Here is a 13,023-nt window from a genome sequence, read left to right on the forward strand (position 1 = left end):
GAAGCACTTGCAAGGCGATCGTTTGTGTTTATAAAGCATATACAGTTGTAATTTTTAGAAAATGACTGGTCGTTTTGCTAGATAAGACCCTAATTCCTTGTCTGGTATCGTTTAAAGCCCTTTGAAGATGCACTGAAACTAATTTTGACCTTCAACTGTTTGGAGGCCATTGAAGTCCACTATAAGGAGAATAATCCTGGAATGTTTTCATTAAAAACCTTAATTTCTTTCGACTGAATAAAGAAGGACATGGACATCTTGGATGACATGAGGGTGAGAAAATTATCAGGAAAATTTTATTTGAAAGTGAACTAATTCTTAAAACTCAACAAAAAATGTGAAAGAGAAGCTACTCACGAGTCTGAGCCAGCTGTCTGTGCGTGCGTGTGCTTCAGAAAAGTGCGCTCAGAAAACTATCCGTTAGAAGTTTAAACTGAAATAGCTTTAAAACTGGAAATAATCATATTTAATGATGAAAGAAGAACTATGCTAGCCGTGAAAGTGATCGCGATATAAATAATAATCAAAACCAAGCAGATGTATTGTATTTGGCAGAGAATCCGATTGAGGCAGGAACTGTGATGGTGGAAAGCAGTGAGGCACGCAGCAGCTCATTTGCATGAAATTAATTCATGCTATAGAAATATTTAAAAAAATAAATAAATAAATAAATAAAATAAAAAAATAAAAAAAGACAATTACCAAAACTAAAAAACTGAAATTAAAAATAAAAACTGAAAATATAAAAATAATTGCTAATTCAAAATATTAATAAATATTAATAGTATATAAATAATGCTGCGTTCACACCATGTCATAATTACTAGATAACAGCCGAAGACTTGACATATGGAAAGATGGTGCACTCATATTATTATTATGAATGGGAGAAAGTGCAACGTAATAAGGTGGAATAAGTCCCGCTTTCGAAATAAAAGAGCCGGTGTTCTGACAATTTGTGCTACACTGTCAGATTTTGCTGCCTGCCATTGAAACAGTGGGTAGCAAAATCTGACAGCGAAAAATGCTACCTATCAGATTGTGCTTCCAGCGTGATATTAACATGGTTTATGGCTTTATTAACATCTAAACTTACCCCAACCCTAAACCTACCCTTATAATAATGCAAGTACAGTAGTTATAGCACAAAATGATATAGCATTAATCGTTAGAACAAAACGATAGCGAAAAATGCTACTTATCAGATTGTGCTTTATTAACGTCTACACCTACCCCAACACTAAACCTATCCTTACAATAATGCAAATACAGTAATTTTGTGTTATTTATCATGACAAAAATGATGTAATATTGATGTGCGCATGTGCAGTAAGCCCGGGTAGGACAATCTGACGGGTAGGATGAAATGTCATGACACCGGTCGGCAATTGGTAAAGTCTTTGCGTCACTGCAGCTTCCGTTAGAATCTCCAGTTGCTATAGAATTTTTTTTTATCTTTATTTTTGAGGAACAGTGTACAAGTACACCAAATCCTTCTCTGATACGAACCAGAGGATGTTTAATCATATTTTCCACCTGTAGTCCCTAATGGCCTAACATGGTTGACATTGCAGAAAAACTACCATGTCAAGAACCTTTTGACTAAAATGTTTATTAGTTTCAGTGACATTTATTCATTCTTATTTAGTTTTTATTGAAATTTCCTCAACAAACTCTCTGTTTAGTCTGTTTGTGGGAAGGTTACAACTTTGATGTTCAACATATTGTTTCAGAAATGCAAACAATTAAAGATACTTCATACTTCAACTTCATTTGGTTGGTTTTATGTTGTTTAATTTAGCTTTAAAAGAAGAAATGTTTGTAAAATATTTTTACAAAGAATAGTTGTAAAAGGAAATTTGATAATTAAATTAGTACATTATCTTTAAAATTTCGCATGGATTTGATTCATATTCAGTTAGATGTTCAGTTTACACCCATTTACTGACTCGGCTCAACTTACCCCTAACCTGGGGTAAATTGAGCCAGAGGAAAACTTTTTATATGAAGCCATATTAGAACCCTTTGTCATAGATGTATTCTGATCATTAAAAATGATAGGAAACATCCTGAAATTACTTTAAATACTTTCATTGTACTTCTGCCTCATTTTCCTTTATCTTGAGGACCACATGGCTCATCTTACCCCACTCTCCCCTACATACTTTTAGGGTGTAGTATAAGTAGGCAAACTGGGATGCAGCATTTTCTGTTATGATTTGAGCATTTTGAAACAAAATTTATGAGACAGTTGTCAGATTTTGTTGGTGATTTCAAATATGAAATTTATTCGTAAGCTTGTTAATAGCTTTGGAGAATTTGGTGTTTCCCCATCCAAAGAGATAGGAGCTGCACTTGCAAGAGGCGTTTCAAAGATGTCCGCCAAGTGAAATGGCTTGCTGTAAAGGGACTTTGTGACAACCCGTGACGCTGTTCACATCCTCATACTCATACTCAGAATTATGTCTTTCTATGGTAACATTATCAACAGCAAAATGAATCTGCAGCATTCATGAGGTACAAAATTCTGAGTTTACAAGTTGTGAAGGATGTGAACGCTCTTTACTAGTCAGAATCACGTAATTTGTGGCAATTCCAACACGCTGTGAACGCACCTTATTACCAAAATAACACTGCCTGCTGGTAGATGTCGTAATTACACACTATGAGAGAGAAAAGGATGAACATTCTGGTAAAGTAAAAGCAACATATATAGCTATTATTTTAGCACATAGAAGATATTGCAGTGCCTAGTTTTGTTTTGGAGTGATCCTTTGAAGTAGCTCAGGAATAGTTGCTAGTGAAGGGCTAGCAAAGCACTTTCTTGTGGTCCCATCATCCAATTAGTGTTGTCTTGATGTCAATCTCCTTCATTAATGTCCTCCTGATGGAATCAAGAAAAAAAAAATACTTCATGCACATTTTCTAACTTCAACTTACACTCCTAATCTGAATAGTGATCAGTGACCCTGGAGCTGCCGGCATCGCCCCTGCCCAGCTCAGTGAGGTATATTTCAGTCCAGAGAACAGGTGGACAACAGCCAGGGGAGACGGTTCAGCCGGCTTGCCCACAAACAGGGGTCAGAGTGGGCCACACGTCACATAAATCAATCTGACGTGTTCACCCAGGCCTGCACTGGCACAGGCCATCCCGCGGCCCGAGCCCCGTGCCCACTGAGCTACTGGCTGCGGCGCTATTTTGATGCATGGTTCAGGGGTGCATTTGGAACGGGTCAGCTGACTTTGATCCAGGGCCTGGCTGGAGAGACTTCAGGTGCCTTCTGGTTCCACAGATATCACGCCAGTGGTATGAGATCGACTGCAGGGGAATCGGGCGCTCTGAAAGAGATCCTGGTGGGCAGCAGAATGAATGTGCAATGGCATGTGCAATTCAGGACGTCAGTCACTGCAGTTTTCTCATGCCATGTAAGTACTATCAGATTCTTCTTTCTTTTTGACATTTATGCGTTAATATTTCTCAAATTAAAAAAGGGAATATGATTGGGGATATGAACAGTTTGCTACATCCAGAAAGTAAAAAAAAAAATGGAAAGACTTGGAATTAGTTGTCACACATGCTGTTTGCAATAATTATCTTCTCAAAGTATATATTTTGTCATGTTTCATATGTTGGAAATGATATTTAATATATAATTTTTGTTTACAATTTACAATAAGGTATCATTTGTTAACATTAGTTAATGTATTAACTTACACAAACTAACATTGATCAATATATTTTTTACAGCATCAATTGTTAATGTTAATGTTAGGTCACAGTGCACTTACTAACTTAACACATTCAGCTTTTAATTTAGTATTATTAAATATTGAGATTAACATTAAGATTAATAAATGCTGTAGAAAGTATTGTTCATTAGTTCAGGTTAACTAATGTAGTTAGCTAATGTTAGCCAATGAAAACTTGTTGTAAATTGTTACCCAATTATTAATCATATTTCATATTCATAATTATATTTCATAATGATGTTTTTGTACTCTTTACATACATATATAAACTATTTTGTGATTAATTGTTTTACAGTTTACATTTTACTGAAGGGCTGTCAAATTATTAATTGTGATTAATAGCCTTCAAAATAAAAGTTTTGTTTATATAATATATGTGTGTGTACTGTGTATATTTATTATGTATATATAAATACACACACATGCATGTAAATATTTAACAAAAATATATTTATATAAAAAATATTTATATTTTTATATAATATAAATTATATAAAAATATATAAATATACACAGTACACATATTATGTAAACACAAACTAATCGCAATGAATCATTTGACAGCATGTATATAGCATATATATATATATATATATATATATATATATATTTTTTTTTTTTTTTTTTTTTTTTTTTTTTTAGTAAAATGTAAACTGACAAGTCACACAATCTGTTCAAAGTCATTACAAGACAATAACAGAATAAAAAAAAAAACTATCTCCAAAGGAAAAAGAAAACAAATGAGAGAAATTTGAAGTCTGCATGTCAAGATAATGTCAAATTTGGTCAAAATTCTTATGGGCTTTCAACTTTCCTCTTTGGTTATGTTATTCGTGTTTGCATTGAAGTTTTTCATATTTTCTTTCAAATAATTCATTAATGGCTTGCTAATCTCAAGAGTGGATGAAAGGACTAAATTCCAACTAAATGATTTATACAAGTGCTTCTGAAACTCACCCTTATTAAATTAATAACTCCTGCCAATAAACCGTGGGTATCTGCCTTTTAAAAAGTTGAGGAGACACCTGAGAATTCAGCAAGAAATAGGAATAATTCCTCAAAAAGAAAATTGCCTGGCTGAACTTGGAGGATTAAAAGTAATTGTAATTTCCCAAACATTCGTTTTGCAAGTGCTGTTGTCTGTAAAAAGATGATAAAATACTCAATGCCCCCTGTCTCTTAACTTCAACAATAGTCAATCAGACCAGCCGTTTTACTCAACCACAGAAGAAGCTCTATATCAGAAATTAACTTAGAGTTCTCAGAGGCCTCGTCGAGCATATGCACAAGGGCACTTTTGAGGTTGCTCTCCACCAACTGTTGCCTGTTTGATTTTCGTCATCATATTTGATGGCAAATATCTTAATGTTTGCTCTAGGTCGTGGACAGCACAAAAAACATTGACAATTTGTTATAAATCGTTGATTTATGCATAATGTTTTCAGAAGGATTGTTGGCACAGATAGAAACAAACAGCTTGTATGCATGACACCTTGGCATACTGGATTCTGAGGGCACACAGTAACTTATAATATGCATAACAGGAGTGAAAGGTATTTCACATCAAGGCTTACAAAGTATTCATCATTTATTCAAAGGTAAGGTCAAAAACATTCAGATACTAATGTTCTGTCAGTCATTTAGCAGACTTTTATACAAAGCAACTTACAGTACAGTTATTTGGGTAACGCATTACAAGTAATGCAAGTTACATAATCAGATTACTTTTTTCAAGTAACATATACAGCAAAGTTACTTTTTCAAATAGGTAATGCAAGTTACTTTGTTTTCCCATTTATAGACTGACATCGCTCCTCTCCCAATGTTGAGAGAAATCGGAAGTACTGTAAGTACAGAGGCGTTGTGTGCGCTGTGAGAAAATATTAAGGTTATTGTAGTTCTACACTAAATGTGAACGTGCATTTACTCATCTCACTTGCACAAAAACAGATTCAATATTACTCAAAATGAATAAAAACTGTGAAATGCAAACTCAGAATATTACACAAACCTTCAATAATTGTGTTAAATTGCACAAGTATACTTTATGTATTTTATCTCACTTTATTAACCAATGTCTTTGCTGCTGACCTTCAGTTATCCAATTCAACCATACTAATAAGCAAAAATGACTTAAAATGACTTTAGAGAAACCTCATCTTTGTGTTTCATGCTGTTGCTGTGTCCTCTACTGTACATTTGCATTTCCTTCAGCCCAAAGCTTAATCATTTCACTTTTGGGGCACTATTTTAATGATCCAAGCACATGGTCTAATGCGCATGGCACTTTTGTTAGTTTAAGGATGAGAAAAATTGTCGGCGCACCCGGCACATGGTCTAAAATTTGCTATTTGCTATTTAAACAAAGTGGCGCAGGACGTGAAAATGATAACTGTGTCTTGCTGAAACTAGCAAAAAACACTTGTGTCGAGCCTGGCACCGCATTGCACCGTGTGTATTATAGGGCCCTTGGTGTGAAAGGGCCTTTACATTTGTCAAAAATAGAACTATAGTTTTCTTTTTTTTTTCTTTCGTTCCTTTTTTTGTTATTAAAAAACAAACAAACAAGCCCATATGATAGAAAGTAACAAACTTTCCATAAAAATGTATCCAATTTTAGTTACTTTTTTAAGGAGTAGCACAATATTGTGATGCATTATGTTTAAAAGTAAGTTTCCCCAACACAGCTGTGCACTGCAGTGACAAATCACCCGGAGCAAAATGGGTTTTCTCTGCTCAAAGTCATAGTGGCCATGACCAATGTTGAGGAGTAATTAAAGGTGCCCTAGAACCAGTTTTTACAAGATGTAATATAAGTCTAAGGTGTCCCCTGAATGTGTCTGTGAAGTTTCAGCTCAAAATACCCCATAGATTTTTTTTTATTCATTTTTTTTAACTGCCTATTTTGGGGCATCATTAACTATGCACCGATTCAGGCTGCGGCCCCTTTAAATCACGCGCTCCCGACTATAATACAGTGCATTTACAAAGTTCACACAGCTAATATAACCCTCAAATGGATCTTTACAAGATGTTCGTCATGCATACTGCGAATGAGTTTGAGGCTGTGCTTCGTGGCTAAAGCTAACATTACACACTGTTGGAGAGATTTATAAAGAATGAAGTTGTGTTTATGAATTATACAGACTGCAAGTGTTTAAAAATGAAAATATCGACGGCTCTTGTCTCCGTGAATACAGTAAGAAGCGATGGTAACTTTAACCACATTTAACAGTACATTAGCAACATGCTAATGAAACATTTAGAAAGACAATTCACAAATATCACTAAAAATGTAATGTAATCATGGATCATGTCAGTTATTATTGCTCCATCTGCCATTTTTCACTATTGTCCTTGCTTGCTTAGTATTCAGACCCCCTTAAATTGTTCACTCTTTGTTATATTGCAGCCATTTGCTAAAATCATTTGAGTTCATTTTTTCCTCATTAATGTACACACAGCACCACATATTGACAGAAAAACACAGAATTGTTGACATTTTTGCAGATTTATTAAAAAAGAAAAACTGAAATAGCTCAGTTTGGCTGGAGGGCCAGCTCTAGGAAGGGATCTGGTCATCCCAAATGTCTTCCATTTAAGAATTATGGAGGCCACTGTGCTCTTAGGAACCTTAAGTGCAGCAGACATTTTTTTGTAACCTTGGCCAGATCTGTGCCTTGCCACAATTCTGTCTCTGAGCTCTTCAGGCAGTTCCTTTGACCTCATGATTCTCATTTGCTCTGACATGCACTGTGAGCTGTAAGGTCTTATATAGACAGGTGTGTGGCTTTCCTAATCAAGTCCAATCAGTATAATCAAACACAGCTGGACTCAAATGAAGGTGTAGAACCATCTCAATGATGATCAGAAGAAATGGACAGCACCTGAGTTAAATATATGAGTGTCACAGTAAAGGGTCTGAATACTTAGGACCATGTGATATTTCAGTTTTTCTTTTTTAATAAATCTGCAAAAATGTCAACAATTCTGTGTTTTTCTGTCAATATGGGGTGCTGTGTGTACATTAATGAGGAAAAAAATGAACTTTAATGATTTTAGCAAATGGCTGCAATATAACAAAGAGTGAAAAATTTAAGGGGGTCTGAATACTTTCCGTACCCACTGTATATATATACATATATATATATATATATATGGCACCAGTAAAGCTAGTTAAATTAATGCTTATTGCTTTTTCAAAAGGGCATGACTATAGATTAACACTTGATATTTTAAAAAAAAGTAGCTTTGGCAACACTGTTGATCATTTATGACTCATTCCTTGGAGAGAACCAGAAATCGTCATAGAGCATTAACCACTATGCCACAATATCCAACCACACTCACCTGGATGAAAACCAAAAGATCAAGCAAAACCTCAAACACTGCTTCAAACACAGGTATTTGAAAACTGATCAGTGCTGGCCACTTTAAAAGACCAACTAAGTGTTTAGCTCTTTAACAACAAACTGCCCCAAATATTAAGAGAAAAAGCAAAGATTCACAGATGCTAAACAAACCCAGTGCATTTTCTGAACAGTGCATTTTTTCCCCCCCAAATATGCATGTTTAACCTGTCATCGCTATGAGATTTCAATATGTATGCACACTTCTGCCAATTTAAATCCTGTGTCACTTTCCTAGCTTTGGGATGTGAGAAGTGAGATTATCCTGGGGGCATTCAATTCCATGCCACTGACCTTACTCTGGCCTCTGAGCGAGAGGCCTCATGCCATTAGCGCGAGGGAAAGGCTTTTAAAGGAAATCTAATCTCGTCTGCATCTGATCTGTCCACTTCAGAGTGGAGGAACCTGTCCTGGGTATTACAGCAAACATCCTCTGCCGCTGTATCCCTTTCTTCAGCGTTCAATATTCCCCCTCCACTGTAGGACCCATTTTTGTAACAAACTCCCTGCAACAGGTCTGACCAGCGGCTGTAATTTCACTCAGAGCACTTGCCCTCCGAACCCAGTGTACAAGCAGCACTCGACTGTATCCACACGCTCACCCGAGCTCAACACAGGCGCCAGTGTTTAGGAACGCGTCTCTGCTTTGTTCCCGGTTTTCTCTTTTTATTTTGGTTAATTGTGGGTAAAGTGTCTCGCTGACAGGTTGCGGTGAGGTGTATCACCTGAGATCATCCCACATTCATTTGGCTTTATACCTGTAGAGGCTCAAAACATAAACCACAAATCTCTCTTAAGTTGCAGGTGATAATGCAGCGTTTAACCCAAGATCTAAACATGATTGCTGGGCTTCATGAATTAACAGTAGCAGATTTTATCAGGTTATGTCCCCTCTGATTTGACTGGGTATAGTAACTGGAACAGAAGTTTCAGCAATGAATTCATATACAATATCTACTGACATGAGCTTACCAGGAACAATACATTCAAATAAACATGTATGCATATTATTAATATCGTGAGAGAGAGATATTACAAGGCACACTATGAAGGGTGTAAAATAATGTAAAAATAGTGCACAATCCTTAATCTATCTATTATTATGCGGGTCATTCAAGTGCCATTTTAATTTAAAGGTGCAGTAAGCAATTTCTGAAAAACGCTGTTGAAAGTGGAACGTTCTTCCTTGTCGTTCGTTCGTCATCTTCACTTTATTTTTCACAAAGCTTAATTTTGCTTCGCTTCTGCTATGATAGTGAAATCCATTCTTGCATTGTGTATTTTGGGGTGGAGACTGCAGGTAAGCAAGCAAGGACAATAGCGAAAATGGCAGATGGAGCAATAATAACTGATATGATCCATGACGTCATGATATTTTTAGTGATATTTGTAAATTGTCTTTCTAAATGTTTTATTGGCATGTTGCTAATGTACTGCTAATGTGGTTAAAGTTACCATTGTTTCTTACTGTATTCACGAAGACCAGAGCCATGTCGTTATTTTCATTTTTAAATGCTTGCAGTCGGTATATATCTTCATTGTTTATAAATCTCTCCAACAGTGTAGCTTTAGCCATGGAGCATAGCATACTATCAAACTCATTCAGAATCAAATGTAAACATCCATACAAATAATTACCATACTTTTACGTGATCTGATATGTAGCATCATGAACACTTCGTAAAGATCCATTTTGAGAGAGCTGTGAACTTATTCTATTGTTTATACAATGTATTATGGAGTTGCGACTCTTGCGAGTTTGGGGGGCGGGGAGCACGAGCATTTAAAGGGGACACGCACTGAATCGGCGCATATTTAATTACGCCCCAAAATAGGCAGTTAAAACATTGTTTATTAAAAAATGTATGGGGTATTTGGAGCTGAAACTTTACAGACACATTCTGGGGACACAAGAGACTTAAATTACATCTTGTGAAATAGTGTTCTAGGGCACCTTTAAGGTCTGTAGTCATATGGACTATTTTAGGCCCTGTCCACACAAACGCGGGTATTTTCAAAACCACAGCTTTTTCTATGCAGTTTGGCTGTTCGTCCACATGCAAACGCTGTATTCGGTTACTGAAACCAAACTTTTTTGAAAACTCCGGCCAGGGTGAAGATTTTTAGAAATTCTGGTTACAGCGTTTCCGTGTAGACAGTGAAACCAGAGATTCTGGCCAGTGACATTGGAGTGCGCGCTGTTATCTCCCTTGTTTGACGTCAGATTGAGTGCCGCTATCTCCTTTGTTTACGAGAGACGAGTCTGTGCATTGACAGTCGTAGCCAAAACATTGCTGCTAATAACTTTGCTAACAGGGCTTATAACATACAGATAGTTATTCCATTATATTGCGGAACAGAGGCGTCAGAATGTAATACTACACAGATCACTGCTACTGACAATGTAATTTTTTTTTTTTTTTTTTTTTTAACTTGGATTAAAGGTGCCCTAGAATTAAATATTGAATTTATATTGGCATAGTTAAATAACAAGAGTTCAGTACATGGAAAAGACATACACTGAGTTTCAAACTCCATTGTTTCCTCCTTCTTATATAAATCTCATTTGTTTAAAAGACCTCAGAAGAACAGGTGAATCTCAACATAACACCGACTGTTACGTAACAGTCGGGGTGTACGCCCCCAATATTTGCATATGCCAGCCCATGATCGAGGCATTACACAAGGGTAGAACGTCTGGATCTGTGCACAGCAGAATCATCAGACTAGGTAAGCAAGCAAGAACAATAGCGAAAAATGGCAGATGGAGCAATAATAACTGACATGATCCATGATAACATGATATTTTTAGTGATATTTGTGAATTGTCTTTCTAAATGTTTCTTTAGCATGTTGCTAATGTACTGTTAAATGTGGTTAAAGTTACCATCGTTTATTACAGTATTCACGGAGACAAGAGAGCCGTCGCCATTTTCATTTTTAAACACTTCCAGTCTGTATAATTCATAAACACAACTTCATTCTTTATAAATCTCTCAAACAGTGTGTAATGTTAGCTTTAGCCACACAGCATAGCCTCAAACTCATTCAGAATCAAATGTAATACATCCAAATAAATACTATACTTTCATGATCTGATCCATGCACACAGCATGCATGACGAACATCTTGTAAAGATCCATTTGAGGGTTATATTAGCTGTGTGAACTTTGTGTTTGCTGTTTAAGGCAAGCGCGAGCTCCGGGGCGGGGGAGCATGAGATTTAAAGGGGCCGCAACCTGTATATCGGTGCATAGTTAATGATGCCCCAAAATAGGCAGTTAAAAAAATTAATTAAAAAAAATCTATGGGGTATTTTGAGCTGAAACTTCACAGACACATTCAGTGGACACCTTAGACTTATATTACATCTTTTAAAAAGAAGTTCTAGGGCACCTTTAATACATCTCATTGTATTGTTCTGGTTTATGGAATTAATAATAATAATAATAATAGTAATAAAATGCTTAATAAAATGACAATGCCTACTGGAACCAGTAATAAACTTTTTTTCCAGGCTTCTGATTGGCCAACATGGCTTTTGACAGCACTTCATTGCGTGTTTTTGCGTTTTCATGTGGACAAAGATTTTTTAAAAACCGTTTTTGTGTGGACGCGATTTTTTATTTTTTTTTTAAATGGAAGAGGAAAAACTCAGTTTATAAAAATATCCATGTACGTGTGGACTAATGATGTCTTTACTACCTTTCTGGGCCTTGAAATTTGTTATGACATTCCTGTCTATAGGGAGGTCAGAAACCTCTCGGATTTCATCAAAAATATCTTAATTTGTGATCTGAAGATGAGCGAAGGTCTTACTGGTTCATGATGGTGAGTAATTAATGACAGGAATGTCATTTTTGGGTGAACTAACCCTTTAATAACCTGGCGTTTGTTAGCTAAAGGGATATTACAAAAGACTAACAGAATGTTAAGCGATAGAATGACAGAGAGACTAACAGAATGTTAAACAATATCACAAACAACAACAATATTAATAATAATAATAATAATAGAAAAGTAAAAAATAAATAAATGAATATGAATAAACCCAAAAGTTCACTTAATTACTTAATAACTAGTATGATTTCCATCTTATTTTAATCCAATATATGAATACATATATAATAGGGAGATTACAATGTTTGGCACGGCAGGAATGACCCATATATAATAAATGCATAGTGATGTTTTCTTAAGCTACTATAGTAATATAACAATTGGAAGGCATAACTCCCATTGCTAAGATTGTTATTATGCATTATTTTACTTTTAAAAACTTCAATCAATCATATGACTCCTTTGAAGAGCACTTTTCATTTAGTGAGATAAATGCAGAAAATAGAGAGAAACTAGCGCACGTCTCTTGCTGAGATCGTAATCAGTTCCTCGTCGTTCTGGTTTTCTCATCCCTTTCCCTCTCGCTCAAGTTATTTTGGGAGTCATTTTTGGAAGCTCCTTGACCTGCACAGAGCAGCACCTCCATATTCAAAGAACCCTCCCTTGCCAACACCCCTCATTTACAACCCATTACTCAGTTCTGCTCAGCTGAACCACATCCATATATTCTTCAAGGCCTGGTTAAACTTAATCATTAGGTTAACAAGCTCCCTTCCCTCCAAATGATGATCCTCTGAATTCTAGGGATTTGTTCAGGAGGGTGAACCAATAACTGGCTAGGCACAAAAGGCAGAGGCCTTCGAATTAGCACAAAATAATCACCAAAAATTGCTTTGCATATTCAATCACTTAGAAGACTGCCAAAGTAAACAAACACACAAACCTCGGCCGCAAAAAAAAAGCCTTTAAATTAACTAACATTTTTCTCAAGTAAACAATCAAACTCTGTGAATCGCAGTCAACC

General features: G+C 35.9%; 1 long non-coding RNA gene across 12 annotated transcripts in view; it reads right to left on the reverse strand.

Moving 5' to 3' along the window:
* The window catches only part of LOC125268527, a 128,115-nt gene that overhangs the window by 109,934 nt on the left and 5,158 nt on the right, over positions 1-13,023 (reverse strand). For 11 of the 12 annotated variants that reach the window (XR_007184917.1, XR_007184915.1, XR_007184910.1 and 8 more), the window contains exon 1: positions 358-604. The exons of the other annotated variant lie outside the window; for it this stretch is intronic. This is a non-coding gene — a long non-coding RNA (uncharacterized LOC125268527). Of the gene's footprint in view, positions 1-357; positions 605-13,023 lie in introns of those variants that run through there. 12 annotated transcript variants of the gene reach the window in all.

This window comes from Megalobrama amblycephala, linkage group LG5, assembly GCF_018812025.1.
Source record: "Megalobrama amblycephala isolate DHTTF-2021 linkage group LG5, ASM1881202v1, whole genome shotgun sequence".
NCBI lineage: Eukaryota > Metazoa > Chordata > Actinopteri > Cypriniformes > Xenocyprididae > Megalobrama > Megalobrama amblycephala.